The sequence below is a fragment of the Saccoglossus kowalevskii genome, chromosome 13, assembly GCF_978046115.1.
Source record: "Saccoglossus kowalevskii chromosome 13, keSacKowa6.1, whole genome shotgun sequence".
Taxonomy (NCBI): Eukaryota; Metazoa; Hemichordata; class Enteropneusta; family Harrimaniidae; genus Saccoglossus; species Saccoglossus kowalevskii.
The window spans coordinates 9,287,692-9,305,147 of record NC_140653.1 but is presented as its reverse complement, the minus strand read 5'-3'; the positions used below and the strand labels follow the sequence as shown (position 1 = coordinate 9,305,147).

The following is a 17,456-nucleotide window of genomic DNA, read 5'->3' as shown; positions in this document are numbered from 1 at the left end:
TTTTGGTTTCCTTTCATTAGCAAATACTGACTGTAGAGAGTTCAGAATGAAAACGAACAGCTCAAGAAACCAAAAAACAAAACCAAAATGACCCTCAATCTATGAAACACTCCAATTATTATCTTAACACTATATTCCTATATTTCAAAGAGATGCACACCAATCTACCCTATCTGCCCAGATTTGGCTCAACCACATGACGTAGTTTGAGGATTGCAAACGCGAAAGGGGGTTCTTGTAATTGTATTTTTTATTTTTGAGAATAGTGTAAATATGTTAACGTTATTTGTGACAATGATGCCTCGCGCGAGCTATGAAATCGTATAATTATTATTCTTTGTAATTCGTGCAAGTTCACCTCTCTTTTCGCGAATATTGAAATTAAACAAAGATCCATGAGGCACGTTTAGTTGTACCGATCAGACGGTGTGCATTCCGCAGTTACTTGCAATGAATATTTGTTGAATTCAACGTACGAATGAGACATGTGCATATCAGTAAACAACGGAACAGAGTTATGCTCAGATAAATGCAAATTTTGTAAAATTATCGTCATTCTGGCAGCGGTGGGATTCGAACCCACGCCATCGAAATGACTGGTGCCTAAAACCAGCGCCTTAGACCGCTCGGCCACGCTACCTGACATTTTCGTAGCAGACATTGCCCAGGAACAAATCCAATTATTTTGAAATTAATTTCTAGATTTATTATTCGTGGTATTTAAACCCAAATTCTGTACTAACGTACACATTTCATAGATCACAAACTAACAGTAATTTCAGAATTCTATCCCTTTCAGTTTCCCAACCCTTTTCCAAAAAGCCCAAATAAGAAAATATACATCCCTTTCACAACATTTTGTAAACATTGTATACCTATTTACAAACTAAATTTGTCATATATTGGTATAATGTGTTATGTCACATCAAACTGTTTTGTTGGTTTCCTGTGATTAACAAATACTGACTGTGGAGAGTTCAGACTGAAAACGCAAGGCTCAAGAAACCAAAAAATAAAACCAAAATGACCCTCAATCTATGAAACACTCCAATTATTATCTTAAAACTATATTCTTATATTTCAAAGAGATGCATCCCAATCTACCCTATCTGCCCAGATTTGGCTCAAAGACATGACGTAGTTTGAGGCTTGCAAACGAGAGGGAGGGTTCTTGTAATTGTATTTTTTATTTTTTGAGAATCGTGTAAATATGTTAACGTTATTTGTGACAATGATGCCTCGCGCGAGCTATGAAATCGTATAATTATTATTTCTTGTGAATCGTACAAGCTCACCTCTCTTTACCGCGAATATTGAAATTAAACAAAGATCCACGAGGCAAGTTTAGTTGTAGCGACCAGACGGTGTGCATTCCGCAGTTACTTGCAATGAATATTTGTTGAATTCAACGTACGAATGAGACATGTGCATATCAGTAAACAACGGAACAGAGTTATGCTCAGATAAATGCAAATTTTGTAAAATTATCGTCATTCTGGCAGCGGTGGGATTCGAACCCACGCCATCGAAATGACTGGTGCCTAAAACCAGCGCCTTAGACCGCTCGGCCACGCTACCTGACATTTTCGTAGCAGACATTGCCCAGGAACAAATCCAATTATTTTGAAATTAATTTCTAGATTTATTATTCGTGGTATTTAAACCCAAATTCTGTACTAACGTACACATTTCATAGATCACAAACTAACAGTAACTTCAGAATTCTATCCCTTTCAGTTTCCCAACCCTTTTCCAAAAAGCCCAAATAAGAAAATATACATCCCTTTCACAACATTTTGTAAACATTGTATACCTATTTACAAACTAAATTTGTCATATATTGGTATAATGTGTTATGTCACATCAAACTGTTTTGTTGGTTTCCTGTGATTAACAAATACTGACTGTGGAGAGTTCAGACTGAAAACGCAAGGCTCAAGAAACCAAAAAACAAAACCAAAATGACCCTCAATCTATGAAACACTCCAATTATTATCGTAAAAGTATATTCTTATATTTCAAAGAGATGCACCCCAATCTACCCTATCTGCCCAGATTTGGCTCAAAGACATGACGTAGTTTGAGGCTTGCAAACGAGAGGGAGGGTTCTTGTAATTGTATTTTTTATTTTTTGAGAATCGTGTAAATATGTTAACGTTATTTGTGACAATGATGCCTCGCGCGAGCTATGAAATCGTATAATTATTATTTCTTGTGAATCGTACAAGCTCACCTCTCTTTACCGCGAATATTGAAATTAAACAAAGATCCACGAGGCAAGTTTAGTTGTAGCGACCAGACGGTGTGCATTCCGCAGTTACTTGCAATGAATATTTGTTGAATTCAACGTACGAATGAGACATGTGCATATCAGTAAACAATGGAACAGAGTTATGCTCAGATAAATGCAAATTTTGTAAAATTATCGTCATTCTGGCAGCGGTGGGATTCGAACCCACGCCATCGAAAAGACTGGTGCCTAAAACCAGCGCCTTAGACCGCTCGGCCACGCTACCTGACATATTCGTAGCAGACATTGCCCAGGAACAAATCCAATTATTTTGAAATTAATTTCTAGATTTATTATTCGTGGTATTTAAACCCAAATTCTGTACTAACGTACACATTTCATAGATCACAAACTAACAGTAATTTCAGAATTCTATCCCTTTCAGTTTCCCAACCCTTTTCCAAAAAGCCCAAATAAGAAAATATACATCCCTTTCACAACATTTTGTAAACATTGTATACCTATTTACAAACTAAATTTGTCATATATTGGTATAATGTGTTATGTCACATCAAACTGTTTTGTTGGTTTCCTGTGATTAACAAATACTGACTGTGGAGAGTTCAGACTGAAAACGCAAGGCTCAAGAAACCAAAAAATAAAACCAAAATGACCCTCAATCTATGAAACACTCCAATTATTATCTTAAAACTATATTCTTATATTTCAAAGAGATGCATCCCAATCTACCCTATCTGCCCAGATTTGGCTCAAAGACATGACGTAGTTTGAGGCTTGCAAACGAGAGGCTGGGTTCTTGTAATTGTATTTTTTATTTTTTGAGAATCGTGTAAATATTGTTAACGTTATTTGTGACAATGATGCCTCGCGCGAGCTATGAAATCGTATAATTATTATTTCTTGTGAATCGTACAAGCTCACCTCTCTTTACCGCGAATATTGAAATTAAACAAAGATCCACGAGGCAAGTTTAGTTGTAGCGACCAGACGGTGTGCATTCCTCAGTTACTTGCAATGAATATTTGTTGAATTCAACGTACGAATGAGACATGTGCATATCAGTAAACAACGGAACAGAGTTATGCTCAGATAAATGCAAATTTTGTAAAATTGTCGTCATTCTGGCAGCGGTGGGATTCGAACCCACGCCATCGAAATGACTGGTGCCTAAAACCAGCGCCTTAGACCGCTCGGCCACGCTACCTGACATTTTCGTAGCAGACATTGCCCAGGAACAAATCCAATTATTTTGAAATTAATTTCTAGATTTATTATTCGTGGTATTTAAACCCAAATTCTGTACTAACGTACACATTTCATAGATCACAAACTAACAGTAACTTCAGAATTCTATCCCTTTCAGTTTCCCAACCCTTTTCCAAAAAGCCCAAATAAGAAAATATACATCCCTTTCACAACATTTTGTAAACATTGTATACCTATTTACAAACTAAATTTGTCATATATTGGTATAATGTGTTATGTCACATCAAACTGTTTTGTTGGTTTCCTGTGATTAACAAATACTGACTGTGGAGAGTTCAGACTGAAAACGCAAGGCTCAAGAAACCAAAAAACGAAACCAAAATGACCCTCAATCTATGAAACACTCCAATTATTATCTTAAAACTATATTCTTGTATTTCAAAGAGATGCACCCCAATCTACCCTATCTGCCCAGATTTGGCTCAAAGACATGACGTAGTTTGAGGCTTGCAAACGAGAGGGAGGGTTCTTGTAATTGTATTTTTTATTTTTTGAGAATCGTGTAAATATGTTAACGTTATTTGTGACAATGATGCCTCGCGCGAGCTATGAAATCGTATAATTATTATTTCTTGTGAATCGTACAAGCTCACCTCTCTTTACCGCGAATATTGAAATTAAACAAAGATCCACGAGGCAAGTTTAGTTGTAGCGACCAGACGGTGTGCATTCCGCAGTTACTTGCAATGAATATTTGTTGAATTCAACGTACGAATGAGACATGTGCATATCAGTAAACAATGGAACAGAGTTATGCTCAGATAAATGCAAATTTTGTAAAATTATCGTCATTCTGGCAGCGGTGGGATTCGAACCCACGCCATCGAAATGACTGGTGCCTAAAACCTGCGCCTTAGACCGCTCGGCCACGCTACCTGACATTTTCGTAGCAGACATTGCCCAGGAACAAATCCAATTATTTTGAAATTAATTTCTAGATTTATTATTCGTGGTATTTAAACCCAAATTCTGTACTAACGTACACATTTCATAGATCACAAACTAACAGTAATTATAGAATTCTATCCCTTTCAGTTTCCCAACCCTTTTCCAAAAAGCCCAAATAAGAAAATATACATCCCTTTCACAACATTTTGTAAACATTGTATACCTATTTACAAACTAAATTTGTCATATATTGGTATAATGTGTTATGTCACATCAAACTGTTTTGTTGGTTTCCTGTGATTAACAAATAGTGACTGTGGAGAGTTCAGACTGAAAACGCAAGGCTCAAGAAACCAAAAAATAAAACCAAAATGACCCTCAATCTATGAAACACTCCAATTATTATCTTAAAACTATATTCTTATATTTCAAAGAGATGCATCCCAATCTACCCTATCTGCCCAGATTTGGCTCAAAGACATGACGTAGTTTGAGGCTTGCAAACGAGAGGGAGGGTTCTTGTAATTGTATTTTTCATTTTTTGAGAATCGTGTAAAAATGTTAACGTTATTTGTGACAATGATGCCTCGCGCGAGCTATGAAATTGTATAATTATTATTCTTTGTAATTCGTGCAAGTTCACCTCTCTTTTCGCGAATATTGAAATTAAACAAAGATCCATGAGGCAAGTTTAGTTGTAGCGACCAGACGGTGTGCATTCCGCAGTTACTTGCAATGAATATTTGTTGAATTCAACGTACGAATGAGACATGTGCATATCAGTAAACAATGGAACAGAGTTATGCTCAGATAAATGCAAATTTTGTAAAATTATCGTCATTCTGGCAGTGGTGGGATTCGAACCCACGCCATCGAAATGACTGGTGCCTAAAACCTGCGCCTTAGACCGCTCGGCCACGCTACCTGACATTTTCGTAGCAGACATTGCCCAGGAACAAATCCAATTATTTTGAAATTAATTTCTAGATTTATTATTCGTGGTATTTAAACCCAAATTCTGTACTAACGTACACATTTCATAGATCACAAACTAACAGTAATTATAGAATTCTATCCCTTTCAGTTTCCCAACCCTTTTCCAAAAAGCCCAAATAAGAAAATATACATCCCTTTCACAACATTTTGTAAACATTGTATACCTATTTACAAACTAAATTTGTCATATATTGGTATAATGTGTTATGTCACATCAAACTGTTTTGTTGGTTTCCTGTGATTAACAAATAGTGACTGTGGAGAGTTCAGACTGAAAACGCAAGGCTCAAGAAACCAAAAAATAAAACCAAAATGACCCTCAATCTATGAAACACTCCAATTATTATCTTAAAACTATATTCTTATATTTCAAAGAGATGCATCCCAATCTACCCTATCTGCCCAGATTTGGCTCAAAGACATGACGTAGTTTGAGGCTTGCAAACGAGAGGGAGGGTTCTTGTAATTGTATTTTTCATTTTTTGAGAATCGTGTAAAAATGTTAACGTTATTTGTGACAATGATGCCTCGCGCGAGCTATGAAATCGTATAATTATTATTTCTTGTGAATCGTACAAGCTCACCTCTCTTTACCGCGAATATTGAAATTAAACAAAGATCCACGAGGCAAGTTTAGTTGTAGCGACCAGACGGTGTGCATTCCGCAGTTACTTGCAATGAATATTTGTTGAATTCAACGTACGAATGAGACATGTGCATATCAGTAAACAACGGAACAGAGTTATGCTCAGATAAATGCAAATTTTGTAAAATTATCGTCATTCTGGCGGCGGTGTGATTCGAACCCACGCCATCGAAATGACTGGTGCCTAAAACCAGCGCCTTAGACCGCTCGGCCACGCTACCTGACATTTTCGTAGCAGACATTGCCCAGGAACAAATCCAATTATTTTGAAATTAATTTCTAGATTTATTATTCGTGGTATTTAAACCCAAATTCTGTACTAACGTACACATTTCATAGATCACAAACTAACAGTAACTTCAGAATTCTATCCCTTTCAGTTTCCCAACCCTTTTCCAAAAAGCTCAAATAAGAAAGTATACATCCCTTTCACAAAATTTTATAAAAAATGTATACCTATTTACAAACTAAATTTGTCATATATTGGTATAATGTGTTATGTCACATCAAACTGTTTTTTTTTTCGGTTTCCTTTCATTAGCAAATACTGACTGTAGAGAGTTCAGACTTAAAACGAACAGCTCAAGAAACCAAAAAACAAAACCAAAATGACCCCCAATCTATGAAACACTCCAATTATTATCTTAAAACTATATTCTTATATTTCAAAGAGATGCACCCCAATCTACCCTATCTGCCCAGATTTGGCTCAAAGACATGACGTAGTTTGAGGCTTGCAAACGAGAGGGAGGGTTCTTGTAATTGTATTTTTTATTTTTTGAGAATCGTGTAAATATGTTAACGTTATTTGTGACAATGATGCCTCGCGCGAGCTATGAAATTGTATAATTATTATTCTTTGTAATTCGCGCAAGTTCACCTCTCTTTTCGCGAATATTGAAATTAAACAAAGATCCATGAGGCACGTTTAGTTGTACCGATCAGACGGTGTGCATTCCGCAGTTACTTACAATGAATATTTGTTGAATTCAACGTACGAATGAGACATGTGCATATCAGTAAACAACGGAACAGAGTTATGCTCAGATAAATGCAAATTTTGTAAAATTATCGTCATTCTGGCAGCGGTGGGATTCGAACCCACGCCATCGAAATGACTGGTGCCTAAAACCAGCGCCTTAGACCGCTCGGCCACGCTACCTGACATTTTCGTAGCAGACATTGCCCAGGAACAAATCCAATTTTTTTGAAATTAATTTCTAGATTTATTATTCGTGGTATTTAAACCCAAATTCTGTACTAACGTACACATTTCATAGATCACAAACTAACAGTAACTTCAGAATTCTATCCCTTTCAGTTTCCCAACCCTTTTCCAAAAAGCTCAAATAAGAAAGTATACATCCCTTTCACAAAATTTTATAAAAAATGTATACCTATTTACAAACTAAATTTGTCATATATTGGTATAATGTGTTATGTCACATCAAACTGTTTTTTTTTTGGTTTCCTTTCATTAGCAAATACTGACTGTAGAGAGTTCAGACTGAAAACGAACAGCTCAAGAAACCAAAAAACAAAACCAAAATGACCCCCAATCTATGAAACACTCCAATTATTATCTTAAAACTATATTCTTATATTTCAAAGAGATGCACCCCAATCTACCCTATCTGCCCAGATTTGGATCAAAGACATGACGTAGTTTGAGGCTTGCAAACGAGAGGGAGGGTTCTTGTAATTGTATTTTTTATTTTTTGAGAATCGTGTAAATATGTTAACGTTATTTGTGACAATGATGCCTCGCGCGAGCTATGAAATCGTATAATTATTATTCTTTGTAATTCGTGCAAGTTCACCTCTCTTTTCGCGAATATTGAAATTAAACAAAGATCCATGAGGCACGTTTAGTTGTACCGATCAGACGGTGTGCATTCCGCAGTTACTTGCAATGAATATTTGTTGAATTCAACGTACGAATGAGACATGTGCATATCAGTAAACAACGGAACAGAGTTATGCTCAGATAAATGCAAATTTTGTAAAATTATCGTCATTCTGGCAGCGGTGGGATTCGAACTCACGCCATCGAAATGACTGGTGCCTAAAACCTGCGCCTTAGACCGCTCGGCCACGCTACCTGACATTTTCGTAGCAGACATTGCCCAGGAACAAATCCAATTATTTTGAAATTAATTTCTAGATTTATTATTCGTGGTATTTAAACCCAAATTCTGTAGTAACGTACACATTTCATAGATCACAAACTAACAGTAACTTCAGAATTCTATCCCTTTCAGTTTCCCAACCCTTTTCCAAAAAGCTCAAATAAGAAAGTATACATCTCTTTCACAAAATTTTATCAAAAATGTATACCTATTTACAAACTAAATTTGTCATATATTGGTATAATGTGTTATGTCACATCAAACTGTTTTTTTTTTTTTGGTTTCCTTTCATTAGCAAATACTGACTGTAGAGAGTTCAGACTGAAAACGAACAGCTCAAGAAACCAAAAAACAAAACCAAAATGACCCTCAATCTATGAAACACTCCAATTATTATCTTAACACTATATTCCTATATTTCAAAGAGATGCACACCAATCTACCCTATCTGCCCAGATTTGGCTCAACCACATGACGTAGTTTGAGGATTGCAAACGCGAAAGGGGGTTCTTGTAATTGTATTTTTTATTTTTGAGAATAGTGTAAATATGTTAACGTTATTTGTGACAATGATGCCTCGCGCGAGCTATGAAATCGTATAATTATTATTCTTTGTAATTCGTGCAAGTTCACCTCTCTTTTCGCGAATATTGAAATTAAACAAAGATCCATGAGGCACGTTTAGTTGTACTGATCAGACGGTGTGCATTCCGCAGTTACTTGCAATGAATATTTGTTGAATTCAACGTACGAATGAGACATGTGCATATCAGTAAACAACGGAACAGAGTTATGCTCAGATAAATGCAAATTTTGTAAAATTATCGTCATTCTGGCAGCGGTGGGATTCGAACCCACGCCATCGAAATGACTGGTGCCTAAAACCAGCGCCTTAGACCGCTCGGCCACGCTACCTGACATTTTCGTAGCAGACATTGCCCAGGAACAAATCCAATTATTTTGAAATTAATTTCTAGATTTATTATTCGTGGTATTTAAACCCAAATTCTGTACTAACGTACACATTTCATAGATCACAAACTAACAGTAATTTCAGAATTCTATCCCTTTCAGTTTCCCAACCCTTTTCCAAAAAGCCCAAATAAGAAAATATACATCCCTTTCACAACATTTTGTAAACATTGTATACCTATTTACAAACTAAATTTGCCATATATTGGTATAATGTGTTATGTCACATCAAACTGTTTTGTTGGTTTCCTGTGATTAACAAATACTGACTGTGGAGAGTTCAGACTGAAAACGCAAGGCTCAAGAAACCAAAAAACAAAACCAAAATGACCCTCAATCTATGAAACACTCCAATTATTATCTTAAAACTATATTCTTATATTTCAAAGAGATGCATCCCAATCTACCCTATCTGCCCAGATTTGGCTCAAAGACATGACGTAGTTTGAGGCTTGCAAACGAGAGGGAGTGTTCTTGTAATTGTATTTTTTATTTTTTGAGAATCGTGTAAATATGTTAACGTTATTTGTGACAATGATGCCTCGCGCGAGCTATGAAATCGTATAATTATTATTCTTTGTAATTCGTGCAAGTTCACCTCTCTTTTCGCGAATATTGAAATTAAACAAAGATCCATGAGGCACGTTTAGTTGTACCGATCAGACGGTGTGCATTCCGCAGTTACTTGCAATGAATATTTGTTGAATTCAACGTACGAATGAGACATGTGCATATCAGTAAACAACGGAACAGAGTTATGCTCAGATAAATGCAAATTTTGTAAAATTATCGTCATTCTGGCAGCGGTGGGATTCGAACCCACGCCATCGAAATGACTGGTGCCTAAAACCTGCGCCTTAGACCGCTCGGCCACGCTACCTGACATTTTCGTAGCAGACATTGCCCAGGAACAAATCCAATTATTTTGAAATTAATTTCTAGATTTATTATTCGTGGTATTTAAACCCAAATTCTGTAGTAACGTACACATTTCATAGATCACAAACTAACAGTAACTTCAGAATTCTATCCCTTTCAGTTTCCCAACCCTTTTCCAAAAAGCTCAAATAAGAAAGTATACATCTCTTTCACAAAATTTTATCAAAAATGTATACCTATTTACAAACTAAATTTGTCATATATTGGTATAATGTGTTATGTCACATCAAACTGTTTTTTTTTTTTTGGTTTCCTTTCATTAGCAAATACTGACTGTAGAGAGTTCAGACTGAAAACGAACAGCTCAAGAAACCAAAAAACAAAACCAAAATGACCCTCAATCTATGAAACACTCCAATTATTATCTTAACACTATATTCCTATATTTCAAAGAGATGCACACCAATCTACCCTATCTGCCCAGATTTGGCTCAACCACATGACGTAGTTTGAGGATTGCAAACGCGAAAGGGGGTTCTTGTAATTGTATTTTTTATTTTTGAGAATAGTGTAAATATGTTAACGTTATTTGTGACAATGATGCCTCGCGCGAGCTATGAAATCGTATAATTATTATTCTTTGTAATTCGTGCAAGTTCACCTCTCTTTTCGCGAATATTGAAATTAAACAAAGATCCATGAGGCACGTTTAGTTGTACTGATCAGACGGTGTGCATTCCGCAGTTACTTGCAATGAATATTTGTTGAATTCAACGTACGAATGAGACATGTGCATATCAGTAAACAACGGAACAGAGTTATGCTCAGATAAATGCAAATTTTGTAAAATTATCGTCATTCTGGCAGCGGTGGGATTCGAACCCACGCCATCGAAATGACTGGTGCCTAAAACCAGCGCCTTAGACCGCTCGGCCACGCTACCTGACATTTTCGTAGCAGACATTGCCCAGGAACAAATCCAATTATTTTGAAATTAATTTCTAGATTTATTATTCGTGGTATTTAAACCCAAATTCTGTACTAACGTACACATTTCATAGATCACAAACTAACAGTAATTTCAGAATTCTATCCCTTTCAGTTTCCCAACCCTTTTCCAAAAAGCCCAAATAAGAAAATATACATCCCTTTCACAACATTTTGTAAACATTGTATACCTATTTACAAACTAAATTTGCCATATATTGGTATAATGTGTTATGTCACATCAAACTGTTTTGTTGGTTTCCTGTGATTAACAAATACTGACTGTGGAGAGTTCAGACTGAAAACGCAAGGCTCAAGAAACCAAAAAACAAAACCAAAATGACCCTCAATCTATGAAACACTCCAATTATTATCTTAAAACTATATTCTTATATTTCAAAGAGATGCATCCCAATCTACCCTATCTGCCCAGATTTGGCTCAAAGACATGACGTAGTTTGAGGCTTGCAAACGAGAGGGAGTGTTCTTGTAATTGTATTTTTTATTTTTTGAGAATCGTGTAAATATGTTAACGTTATTTGTGACAATGATGCCTCGCGCGAGCTATGAAATCGTATAATTATTATTCTTTGTAATTCGTGCAAGTTCACCTCTCTTTTCGCGAATATTGAAATTAAACAAAGATCCACGAGGCAAGTTTAGTTGTAGCGACCAGACGGTGTGCATTCCGCAGTTACTTGCAATGAATATTTGTTGAATTCAACGTACGAATGAGACATGTGCATATCAGTAAACAACGGAACAGAGTTATGCTCAGATAAATGCAAATTTTGTAAAATTATCGTCATTCTGGCAGCGGTGGGATTCGAACCCACGCCATCGAAATGACTGGTGCCTAAAACCAGAGCCTAAGACCACTCGGCCACGCTACCTGACATTTTCGTAGCAGACATTGCCCAGGAACAAATCCAATTATTTTGAAATTAATTTCTAGATTTATTATTCGTGGTATTTAAACCCAAATTCTGTACTAACGTACACATTTCATAGATCACAAACTAACAGTAACTTCAGAATTCTATCCCTTTCAGTTTCCCAACCCTTTTCCAAAAAGCCCAAATAAGAAAATATACATCCCTTTCACAACATTTTGTAAACATTGTATACCTATTTACAAACTAAATTTGTCATATATTGGTATAATGTGTTATGTCACATCAAACTGTTTTGTTGGTTTCCTGTGATTAACAAATACTGACTGTGGAGAGTTCAGACTGAAAACGCAAGGCTCAAGAAACCAAAAAACAAAACCAAAATGACCCTCAATCTATGAAACACTCCAATTATTATCTTAAAACTATATTCTTATATTTCAAAGAGATGCACCCCAATCTACCCTATCTGCCCAGATTTGGCTCAAAGACATGACGTAGTTTGAGGCTTGCAAACGAGAGGGAGGGTTCTTGTAATTGTATTTTTTATTTTTTGAGAATCGTGTAAATATGTTAACGTTATTTGTGACAATGATGCCTCGCGCGAGCTATGAAATCGTATAATTATTATTTCTTGTGAATCGTACAAGCTCACCTCTCTTTACCGCGAATATTGAAATTAAACAAAGATCCACGAGGCAAGTTTAGTTGTAGCGACCAGACGGTGTGCATTCCGCAGTTACTTGCAATGAATATTTGTTGAATTCAACGTACGAATGAGACATGTGCATATCAGTAAACAATGGAACAGAGTTATGCTCAGATAAATGCAAATTTTGTAAAATTATCGTCATTCTGGCAGCGGTGGGATTCTAACCCACGCCATCGAAATGACTGGTGCCTAAAACCAGCGCCTTAGACCGCTCGGCCACGCTACCTGACATTTTCGTAGCAGACATTGCCCATGAACAAATCCAATTATTTTGAAATTAATTTCTAGATTTATTATTCGTGGTATTTAAACCCAAATTCTGTACTAACGTACACATTTCATAGGTCACAAACTAACAGTAATTTCAGAATTCTATTCCTTTCAGTTTCCCAACCCTTTTCCAAAAAGCTCAAATAAGAAAGTATACATCTCTTTCACAAAATTTTATAAAAAATGTATACCTATTTACAAACTAAATTTGTCATATATTGGTATAATGTGTTATGTCACATCAAACTGTTTTTTTTTTTTTTTTTTGGTTTCCTTTCATTAGCAAATACTGACTGTAGAGTGTTCAGACTGAAAACGCAAGGCTCAAGAAACCAAAAAACAAAACCAAAATGACCCTCAATCTATGAAACACTCCAATTATTATCTTAACATTATTTTCCTATATTTCAAAGAGATGCACACCAATCTACCCTATCTGCCCAGATTTGGCTCAACCACATGACGTAGTTTGAGGATTGCAAACGAGAAAGGGGGTTCTTGAAATTGTATTTTTTATTTTTCAGTATCGTGTAAATATGTTAACGTTATTTGTGACAATGATGCCTGGCGCGAGCTATGAAATCGTATTATTATTATTTCTTGTTAATCGTACAAGCTCACTTCTCTTTACCGCGAATATTGAACAAAGATCCACGAGGCAAGTTTAGTTGTACCGATCAGACGGTGTGCATTCCGCAGTTACTTGCAATGAATATTTGTTGAATTCAACGTACGAATGAGACATGTGCATATCAGTAAACAACGGAACAGAGTTATGATCAGATAAATGCAAATTTTGTAAAATTACCGTCAATCTGGCAGCGGTGGGATTCGAACCCACGCCATCGAAATGACTGGTGCCGAAAACGAGCGCCTTAGACCGCTCGGCCACGCTACCTGACATTTTCATAGCAGACATTGCCCAGGAACAAATCCAATTAATTTGAAATTAATTTCTAGATTTATTATTCGTGGTATTTAAACCCAAATTCTGTACTAACGTACACATTTCATAGATCACAAACTAACAGTAATTTCAGAATTCTATCCCTTTCAGTTCCCCAACCCTTTTCCAAAAAACCCATATAAGAAAATATACATCCCTTTCACAAAATTTTATAAAAAATGTATACCTATTTACAAACTAAATTTGTCATATATTGGTATAATGTGTTATGTCACATCAAACTGTTTTGTTGGTTTCCTTTGATTAACAAATACTGACTGTGGAGAGTTCAGACTGAAAACGCAAGGCTCAAGAAACCAAAAAACAAAACTAAAATGACCCTCAATCTATGAAACACTCCAATTTTTATCTTAAAACTATATTCCTATATTTCAAAGAGATGCACCCCAAACTACCCTATCTGCCCAGATTTGGCTCAACGACATGACGTAGTTTGAGGCTTGCAAACGAGAGGGAGGGTTCTTGTAATTGTATTTTTTATTTTTGAGAATAGTGTAAATATGTTAACCTTATTTGTGACAATGATGCCTCGAGCGAGCTATGAAATCGTATAATTATTATTTCTTGTGAATCGTACAAGCTCACCTCTGTTTGTTGGTTTCCTTTGATTAACAAATACTGACTGTGGAGAGTTCAGACTGAAAACGCAAGGCTCAAGAAACCAAAAAACAAAACCAAAATGACCCTCAATCTATGAAACACTCCAATTATTATCTTAAAACTATATTCCTATATTTCAAAGAGATGCACCCCAATCTACCCTATCTGCCCAGATTTGGCTCAACCACATGACGTAGTTTGAGGATTGCAAACGCGAAAGGGGGTTCTTGTAATTGTATTTTTTATTTTTTGAGAATCGTGTAAATATATTAACGGTATTTGTGACAATGATGCCTCGCGCGAGCTATGAAATCGTATAATTATTATTTCTTGTGAATCGTACAAGCTCACCTCTCTTTTCCGCGAATATTGAAATTAAACAAAGATTCACGAGGCAAGTTTAGTTGTACCGATCAAACGGTGTGCATTCCGCAGTTACTTGCAATGAATATTTGTTGAATTCAACGTACGAATGAGACATGTGCATATCAGTAAACAACGGAACAGAGTTATGCTCAGATAAATGCAAATTTCGTAAAATTATCGTCAATCTGGCAGTGATTCGTGCAAGTTCACCTCTCTTTTCCGCGAATATTGAAATTAAACAAAGATCCACGAGGCACGTTTAGTTGTACCAATCAGACGGTGTGGATTCCGCAGTTACTTGCAATGAATATTTGTTGTATTCAACGTACGAATGAGACATGTGAATATCAGTAATCAACGGAGCAGAGTTATGCTCTGATAAATGCAAATTTTGTAAAATTATCGTCAATCTGGCAGTGATTCGTGCAAGTTCACCTCTCTTTTCCGCGAATATTGAAATTAAACAAAGATTCACGAGGCAAGTTTAGTTGTACCGATCAGACGGTGTGCATTCCGCAGTTACTTGCAATGAATATTTGTTGAATTCAACGTACGAATGAGACATGTGCATAACAGTAAATAACGGAACAGAGTTATGCTCAGATAAATGCAAATTTCGTAAAATTATCGTCTATCTGGCAGCGGTGGGATTGGAACCCACGCCAGTCGAAATGACTGGTGCCTAAAACCAGCGCCTTAGACGACTCGACCACGCTACCCGACATTTTGGTAGCAGACATTGCCCAGGAACAAATCCAATTATTTTTGAATTAATTTCTAGATTTATTATTCGTGGTATTTAAACCCAAATTCTGTACTAATGTACACATTTCATAGATCACAAACTAACAGTAACTTCAGAATTCTATCCCTTTCAGTTTCCCAACCCTTTTCCAAAAAACCCAAATAAGAAAATATACATCCCTTTCACACAATTTTGTAAAAAATGTATACCTATTTACAAACTAAATTTGTCATATATTGGTATAATGTGTTATGTCACATCAAACTGTTTTGTTGGTTTCCTTTGATTAACAAATACTGACTGTAGAGAGTTCAGACTGAAAACGCAAGGCTCAAGAAACCAAAAAACAAAACCAAAATGACCCTCAATCTATGAAACACTCCAATTATTATCTTAACACTATATTCCTATATTTCAAAGAGATGCACACCAATCTACCCTATCTGCCCAGATTTGGCTCACCCACATGACGTAGTTTGAGGATTGCAAACGAGAAAGGGAGTTCTTGTAATTGTATTTTTTATTTTTGAGAATAGTGTAAATATGATAACCTTATTTGTTACAATGATGCCTCACCTGAGCTATGAAATCGTATAATTATTATTCCTTGTGAATAGTGCAAGTTCACCTCTCTTTTCCGAGAATATTGAAAATAAACAAAGATCCACGAGGCAAGTTTAGTTGTACCGATCAGACGGTGTGTATTCCGTAGTTACTTGCAATAAATATTTGTTGAATTCAGCCTACGAATGAGACATGTGCATATCAGTAAACAACGGAACAGATAAATGCATATTTCGTAAAATTATCGTCTATCTGGCAGAGGTGGGATTTGAACCCACGCCACCGAAATGACTGGTGCCTAAAACCAGCGCCTTAGACCGCTCGGCCACACTACCTGACATTTTGGTAGCAGACATTGCCCCGGGCAGAACAAATCCAATTATTTTGAAATTAATTTCTAGATTTATTATTCGTGGTATTTAAACCCAAATTCTGTACTAACGTACACATTTCATAGATCACAAACTAACAGTAACTTCAGAATTCTATCCCTTTCAGTTTCCCAACCCTTTTCCAAAAAGCCCAAATAAAAAAATAAACATTTTTTGGGATGAGACTGCTGTTTTAACACATAAACTATTCTCAAATTCTAAAATCAAAATTTGCTTGTATAATTTTTAACCTTGATTAAAAATGAAGACCGGTAGATTTTAGTATTACGTCATGGTTGAAATAAGCATTCCCTGTAAGTTTATAGTTGGTTACTTGAATGGATATGCCTTTAAAGTATGTGCCATATTCGTAACTGACTTTACAAATGAATACATGAAATGAATCCTTCCTGTCAACCATCGATGTCACCATCGATGCCATCAACTCCTTAACCATACCCTGACCAGATAAAGAAAACTATTGGGTGAACGTATGCAACCATTAGAAATTGTGTTTATGATTTGAAAGTGCGGTAATTGTCTAACTCTAATATATATATATATATCAAAATCTCCTTCATTAATTCTAGTACATAACGTACGAATAGACATCTGTAGACACGGTGTTATTTCAACAAAACAATTCTATTTCACTTGAAGCTAAGTAATTTGTTTTTTTAAAGCTACCTACGAAACTCTATATGTGAAATATCCTATTATAAAGTGTACATTCGTGTATACTTGTTTTTAACGGTTTTTAGATTGTTTTAAGTGAAAAGTAGATAATTAAAAAATTAAAAAAATAAGATTATCAGAGTAAACTTTTCGGTCCAGGACCTAAATGACTAAGAAGGCTGTTAAAAATATTCAATTCAATTATTTGATTCGATTAGATAATCAAATATTTATAAAACATTTGTAAAATTAGATAGAAATTATATATTAATGTGAAGA

The 17,456-nt window shown here is 35.7% G+C and overlaps 14 non-coding genes across 14 annotated transcripts; all 14 read right to left on the bottom strand.

Moving 5' to 3' along the window:
• Positions 1-558: 558 nt before the first annotated feature.
• Positions 559-640, bottom strand: TRNAL-UAG (transfer RNA leucine (anticodon UAG)). The gene has a single exon. It is a non-coding gene; the product is annotated as a tRNA-Leu (tRNA).
• Positions 641-1,496: 856 nt separating this feature from the next.
• Positions 1,497-1,578, bottom strand: TRNAL-UAG (transfer RNA leucine (anticodon UAG)). The gene has a single exon. It is a non-coding gene; the product is annotated as a tRNA-Leu (tRNA).
• Positions 1,579-2,434: 856 nt separating this feature from the next.
• On the bottom strand, positions 2,435-2,516 carry TRNAL-UAG (transfer RNA leucine (anticodon UAG)). Its single transcript has one exon. It is a non-coding gene; the product is annotated as a tRNA-Leu (tRNA).
• An 857-nt stretch (positions 2,517-3,373) lies between these two features.
• On the bottom strand, positions 3,374-3,455 carry TRNAL-UAG (transfer RNA leucine (anticodon UAG)). The gene has a single exon. It is a non-coding gene; the product is annotated as a tRNA-Leu (tRNA).
• Positions 3,456-4,311: 856 nt separating this feature from the next.
• TRNAL-UAG (transfer RNA leucine (anticodon UAG)) lies at positions 4,312-4,393 on the bottom strand. The gene has a single exon. It is a non-coding gene; the product is annotated as a tRNA-Leu (tRNA).
• A 1,793-nt stretch (positions 4,394-6,186) lies between these two features.
• Positions 6,187-6,268, bottom strand: TRNAL-UAG (transfer RNA leucine (anticodon UAG)). The gene has a single exon. It is a non-coding gene; the product is annotated as a tRNA-Leu (tRNA).
• An 859-nt stretch (positions 6,269-7,127) lies between these two features.
• Positions 7,128-7,209, bottom strand: TRNAL-UAG (transfer RNA leucine (anticodon UAG)). The gene has a single exon. It is a non-coding gene; the product is annotated as a tRNA-Leu (tRNA).
• A 1,800-nt stretch (positions 7,210-9,009) lies between these two features.
• Positions 9,010-9,091, bottom strand: TRNAL-UAG (transfer RNA leucine (anticodon UAG)). Its single transcript has one exon. It is a non-coding gene; the product is annotated as a tRNA-Leu (tRNA).
• Positions 9,092-9,946: 855 nt separating this feature from the next.
• TRNAL-UAG (transfer RNA leucine (anticodon UAG)) lies at positions 9,947-10,028 on the bottom strand. The gene has a single exon. It is a non-coding gene; the product is annotated as a tRNA-Leu (tRNA).
• An 860-nt stretch (positions 10,029-10,888) lies between these two features.
• TRNAL-UAG (transfer RNA leucine (anticodon UAG)) lies at positions 10,889-10,970 on the bottom strand. The gene has a single exon. It is a non-coding gene; the product is annotated as a tRNA-Leu (tRNA).
• An 855-nt stretch (positions 10,971-11,825) lies between these two features.
• TRNAL-UAG (transfer RNA leucine (anticodon UAG)) lies at positions 11,826-11,907 on the bottom strand. The gene has a single exon. It is a non-coding gene; the product is annotated as a tRNA-Leu (tRNA).
• Positions 11,908-12,763: 856 nt separating this feature from the next.
• On the bottom strand, positions 12,764-12,845 carry TRNAL-UAG (transfer RNA leucine (anticodon UAG)). The gene has a single exon. It is a non-coding gene; the product is annotated as a tRNA-Leu (tRNA).
• Positions 12,846-13,705: 860 nt separating this feature from the next.
• TRNAR-UCG (transfer RNA arginine (anticodon UCG)) lies at positions 13,706-13,787 on the bottom strand. Its single transcript has one exon. It is a non-coding gene; the product is annotated as a tRNA-Arg (tRNA).
• A 2,597-nt stretch (positions 13,788-16,384) lies between these two features.
• TRNAL-UAG (transfer RNA leucine (anticodon UAG)) lies at positions 16,385-16,466 on the bottom strand. Its single transcript has one exon. It is a non-coding gene; the product is annotated as a tRNA-Leu (tRNA).
• Positions 16,467-17,456: the final 990 nt, after the last annotated feature.